Source organism: Epinephelus moara, chromosome 22 (genome assembly GCF_006386435.1).
Source record: "Epinephelus moara isolate mb chromosome 22, YSFRI_EMoa_1.0, whole genome shotgun sequence".
Lineage (NCBI taxonomy): Eukaryota > Metazoa > Chordata > Actinopteri > Perciformes > Serranidae > Epinephelus > Epinephelus moara.
Genome location: NC_065527.1, coordinates 2,063,041 through 2,069,456, shown reverse-complemented (window position 1 = coordinate 2,069,456; position 6,416 = coordinate 2,063,041).

Genomic DNA, 6,416 nt, shown 5'->3' with positions numbered 1-6,416 from the left:
TTACTTGTCAGGGGAGGAGGGTGGCTGGTTGATTTTTATTTTATTTATTTATTTTATTTTGATCCCCCCTATGTTCATCACTTATTGATGCTGTTTCTGAAGTATGAATAAGTCAATAAGTAATTTATTCCACTGAAATATCATTGATGTATTATAGAAAAGTGATTTATCTTTTTATAAATGACAAAAGGCACATCTGCCTCATTTTTTCCTGTGGTATCCTGATACTACTCAGAACCATGATACTTTCACTGGTATCGTACCGTGTGTCCCAGTTTTGGTACCGTGACAACACTAACAGGGACTTTGCAGTTCCTTATATCATGTTGTTACTGGCGGTGTCTGGCGCTAAAATAAGTGACAAAGCGCTGGTATTTGATGACCTGGGAATGAGAATGGGCTGTGCCCCTGGGGGCAGAGTCCTGCACCAGGTCAGGTACCCGATGGGTAACCTGCAAAAAGCTGTGTAACAGGTAAAGATATGTATCTATATGTAAATTCACACCCAAGGAGGATCCTTTGGAGGTTTGATGGTGGTGGAAGGAGCATGCTAACATGTTTCCTAACCTGGCAGTGATTGAATGTTTTCACCATCCAGTCAAAGAGACGTCCAATTCAAGAACGGAGAACCAGCTTCATGTGAGGGACTGGAGCCTCGGGGGGGGTTTGATCATGGGAGTGGGTCAGGTCGCGGGACTTTTATTAACAGGTGCAGCTTTGACTTAGACATAATGACAGGTAACAGGTCGGTTCTGGTGCTGAGCTTTACAGGTATGGGCAGGTGCTGATTTTCAAAAATGGACTCGTGCAGGACTCTCATGCTCGCCACATAAACTCCACTCTACCGATTCATTATTTTCCTTACAGGTGGTGGTGGTGGTGGTGGGGGTGGGGTTCTGGGTGGCGCCCCAGGCGGCTGTCTGTGTTGCCTATAGGAACATCCATTACTGACATGTACATTTTCAAAGTGTGCAGCCAAGAATATTCAAAGATCTACAATAATCAAAGCTCCTGGGCTTTTATTTTTTCTGGCTCTTCCCTCTGACGACTTGTTTCTTCCTTCTCTAAAATTCAATCTGCTGAAGACTGGATAAAGGAAACCCCTGCTCCTGTCACACTGTGGGACAAAGACATGTTGGATGTGTTGCTGCATGTTAGAAACTGTTAGAAACAGGCTGTTTCTGTTCCTCTATCGATGGTGTCTGTTGTGTACGTGCACTTTTGGGATGTTATTTCTTTTGCTTTATATCTAAACTAATAAAATAGTTTGAAGCAAATGATTTAACTCTGTCGGACAGTGCGTGCTTTGTACATATCAGCATGAATCAGACCTCAGTCTGCCTACAGATCTGTGACTAAAGAGTCCGTCATGGGACTTGTCATCCACTTCTCATCCTCTGCCAGGTTGAGCTTCTTTTCTTTTAACTGTTACCTGTAATAAATTAAATGTATTGGAGTAAAAACCACTGTAATTTCTCCGCTATTCAAATGGAAATGAACAGAGGACAAAATGAATTCAAACCACTTTCCTACTGTCAAAGGTCAGCGTCTTTGGCGAATGTGAAACGATGAAAGCAAAATTGCTGGGCCATGGTGGATCATGGGTAATGATGCTGGTTTTAGAGTCTGATGAATGTACTGTAAAGGGACAGAGATGTCTGAAGCTGAGAAAAAGAGTCAGCGTGCAGGAGCACAAAGGAGATGAAAGTCAGTGAATGCATCATTCAGGAAGCCGGCCGGGGAACGTTCGAGAATATCTTCAAAAGAACGGCAGGATCATTATGAGCTTTAATGCCTGTGCTGAATATTGAAATGGTTTGAAGCGTTTGGAGAAACTGATATCGATTGAATTATTAAAGCAGGCTCAAAATAAATCTTGATAATTGTTTTTGGCTCCAATAACAGCTTTTAGAGAGCTCAGTGTGTTTGGTGTTCAGAAGAAAAAGGTTGTGTCATGAGAACATTTTAGACTTCTTTGGGTGAGGAAGAGATTTGATGCTGTGGTATTGATTCACTTTTTGTTTTTGCTACGATTATCGTATTGTTCCTGCAGGTAACAGAGAGGAAAAGAGGAGGAAGTCACAGAGGTGGTGGTGAATTGTGATGAAGCAACCCATTATTCCACTCTTGGCCCCGTGTGTTAAGTGAAAGATGTGTCTGCGTGAGTGAGAGGTGCAGAGAGGGATCGATGGACAAAGAAGATGGTGAATTATTCAGAGAGGTGGTTTTAGATGCCTCGGGGGAAGAGAGGGCTTGCTGTGTGTTTATATATGTGTGTGTGTGTGTGTGTGTGTGTGTGTGTATGTTGGGCTCTAAAGCCAGTGACCTGGACTGAGATCGCACTTGAATCAGATATGTACAGAGATTTGAGATTCTGAGAGGGCCATGGGAATCGACTCAAACTTTCTGTTTGAAGAACCGAGGCCGACTTGAGAGTTAACGGCTCTTGAAAGGTTTTAAGGCTTCAGTGGGACTGCCGGTAAACGTGTGTGTGTGTGTGTGCCAGCGGATGTGCAGATGTGGATATCTTCTGGGGGTGGCAGTGATACAAAAATGGTCGAAAGGCGATTGCATGTGCGGCCTGCAACACAGAAAGATTCAAGCACTCGTACATGCATAAGTGCTCTGGTTTTGTCTGCTAATGGGGCAAAGCCACACACTCATGAAAGCATCGTGAGCTCCGAGAGTGTGGCTGTTATGGAGATCCAGTAACGGTGACGAGCAGATGGCCTGAGCTCTTCCTGGATCATCTATGAAACTGGCTCGACACACTGTCTTTCATTCTCTGTCCTGTCTGTCTCCAACATTTTCATTTCTGTCACTTAAAACCAGCTTTGGTCTACTCAAAGGCATTTTACTGGCATCTGAAACGGAAGAACTTATGGCAGAGGCAGAGAAGGAGAGTTCCTATCTTTGATGCTCTGGACTGGGCTCCAAAACTCGATAATTCCAAGCTCACAATATAGAGATTCATCGAGCAACCATTGCCACATAACACAGCAGCAACTTTCAAAGGCAGTCATGTATGAAACTACACATTTAAAAGAAATATAACGTTCTGGGTGCATGTATTCACCAAGCAGCACCAATCTGGAAAAATGAAGCCAACACAGAGGTGCCAAAAACTGCAGTCCCTCTAGTGGCTACTTGAGACTGGCTCCAGATCATCCCCACAGACCCCCACATTAAAATGCTCAACTTAATGAGACACATTCTGTTTGTAGCGTACACGACATGCCCCTTAAGACAAACCCACCAGCGTGAAGGTTATCTGAACTGTGCTACTGCGCTAACCGCTTATCCTGTTGGGGTCACAGGGGGTGGAGCCTATCCCAGCTGACATTGGGTGAGAGGCAGGGTTCACCCTGGACAGGTCACCAATTAACCTGCATATCTTTGGACTGTGGGGGGATGCTGGAGCACCTGGAGGAAACCCACGCTGACACGGGGAGAACATGTCAGAGCACCTGGAGGAAACCCACACTGACACGGGGAGAACATGTCAGAGCACCTGGAGGAAAACGAGACCACACAAAGCAATAATCCACTTTTTAATACATAATACATGAAGCAATTTTGTTGGGACTTGTACTTTCTGTCCAAGGAGCGAAGGGGGCCATGGCGGTGGTGGTGGTGGACTGACATTTAGGTTAAGGTGGCGAGTCACGTACCTAGAGGGCGGATATACCTACTCAAATTTAACAGCAGAAATAAACATGTTTACAGCCTGGTACAAAAAAGGCTTTGGTCTCTGACAAACGGTACATGAGGTGAATTTTGTGCAAAATGCTGATGCAAAAAAAAAAAAAGTGCACACACAAAGTGCTGCACATGGCCGGGAGGTTACCATCTGTTTCTTGAGGCCTAAGTGCACACAGAACATTTGTGCACAGCAATGAGCACGGTAAATGTCTGTCTGACTTGCTTATGAGATGTCTTAATATCTGTATTATGTACACATAGCAGCTGCTACACACACACTTTCTACAGTTATCATTTGTTTATAACAGACAACAACAAAGAAGATGATGCCATGTTGTGCAGCCTGTAGTGATCTATAAAGTAAAACACCATCACAATCAACAAACCAAATGATAAACCAACCAGCTGACCCTCCAAACTGCAAAGTAGGTCTGTGCTCAGCTGCAACAGTATGTTCTCCTCCCCTCCCTGCTGTCTGCAGGTGTTTGTGCAGTGGGAAAGGGACTTTATTTGATTAAATGGAGTCTGGTGGGTTTGGAGATGTTGATTTTGGGGCTGTGTCTAGTCACACAAAAAAGGATCTTACTCTTAACAGAATGGTCTATCCCTGTAGGAATCAATCTGAGCCTGTCAGTGACAAAAACAAACACTTTTAGTGGACGTAAATTGACAGTGCACGGATGCCCTGAGTGATTACATTGCAGCCTGTTTGACTGCTGCCCTCCTGCTCAGTACCAGCGTTGCCAGGTGGGAAATGTAGGATTATCGGGGAACTGCCCATTGTTCCCCTCATCATCATCATGATGTCCTGTGGTTAAGGTCTGGTTAGGTTTAGGCACAAAAACCACTTGGTTAGGGTCAGGAAAAGATCATGGTGTGGGTTAAAATGAAAAAGAAAGTGACAAACACATAAGCCGTGAGCCTGCTTCGCCTCAAGCCTTTCCCAGCTGACCGCACCATCAAGGCAGAAATACACCCGCCGGGAGCCGTTCAGCACCGCGGACCGTCGGACCAATGGGCTGTCGGACCAATGACATGGACCCGGATTATCGTACCAGAGACTCAAAATTATCGTATTTTGAGGGAAATTATCGTACATCTGTCATAACAAAAATAACAATCCTACTGACGCACTATAGGCAAATATAGTCACTCTGGTGTTTACTTTTTTGGTTTACTTTTTTCCATTTTCCTTGCTTCTGTTTTTCCTCTTCTTCTTCTTCTTCTGTTTTGAATCTCATTCTCGCTCAGCTTCCTTCCCGTCCTAGCGCCTCGTGGGGCGGGCACAGCTGACCATTCAGCCAATCGTGCTCATTGTTCAGAGACAAATGTCACCCGTAGCTCACACTAAGCAAAATGCGATTGGCTGGAAACATGTCACATGGGAACAGATGCCTTCAGGGCTCACAAAAAAACTCTGGCATACTGATTACAACCACACGTTCATGAAATGGTCAAATTATCGTACATTTGGCCTTTTTGGGGATTATTGATCGTACAGAGGGCCAAAATCGTACAAATAAGATAATTATCGTACAGCTGGCAACGCTGCTCAGTACTAACCTGGAAATGCACGAGAATCCCGGTGAATCGCCATTGGACCAATCAGATCAGTCTATCTGACAGAGGCGGGCTCTGGGCGGGCGTAACATGATGAGGACAGCACTGCGCTGTAGGAGTCGAAAAGTAAACAGCCAAGATGGCAGCTGCTGAAGGACTGCGTCCATTCAATTTAGCTTTGGAAGAAACGCTAAGCCAACTACACTTATCTTTTTCCTTGAGAGAGGAACAGAAGACTGCCCTAGAAGCCTTCGTTTCCAGGAAAGAAGTTTTTGCTGTTTTGCCGACGGGATACGGCAAAAGCATAATATATCAGTTAGCCCCACTGTTCAGCAAACAAATGGGGCTTAGTGCAATGAATACGTCACCTTGTTTTTTGCTCTGATTGGCCATCGTGCTATCCAATTGCGTGCGGGGGCATTTAATATTCCCTGGGTAGGAAGGGTGTATCGGTGAGGGTCAGACTGAACATCTGTACGTGGTTTCATGGCTGTTTAAATACGAGATATTTAAGTCTGGACCAAGGTCAGATTCCTTGAACTTCACTGCCAGCGTGGTTAAATGTTACTGACAGTAGTCACTTATATATATAATACAGTTAAAGAGCAGCCAGTTAAATTAATATCAGCTTTAATGAACAGATTTTATGGGTGGAGCTGATGGTGCTGTGCGGCTCCATCAGATATCCTGTAAGTGATACCTGTGCTCAGAGGAGCATCCTACTTGCTCCTGAGGGTGGACGTCCTCTCACCTCAGGAGGCAGATGATTTGATCTTGTGATAATAAGATTACCATAATGTTATGCTGAGAGGACAAATGTCCACACAGAGACACGTCAGTGACATATGAAGCAGCTACATCTCATCTCTTCTCATTCCCCGGCTGCCAGAGTGGTATTTTTGGATGACTGCTCACCTCCCGTTCACCCTGTGGCTAACAGAGGTTTAATAATCTGCCCTCATCATATCCCTCATAACACAAACGCTACAGATGGTGGATGGCTAATGGATTGTGACTGCGCCAATGTGGACAGACGGACAAACGCAAACACACATCACATAGTGACTATTTTCTGGGCTGAGTTATGGGTGAGCACCATCTGCTGGAGGAGGGGGAATAATGACTTCCTGTCTGGGACTTCTTCGTGTCCTGAA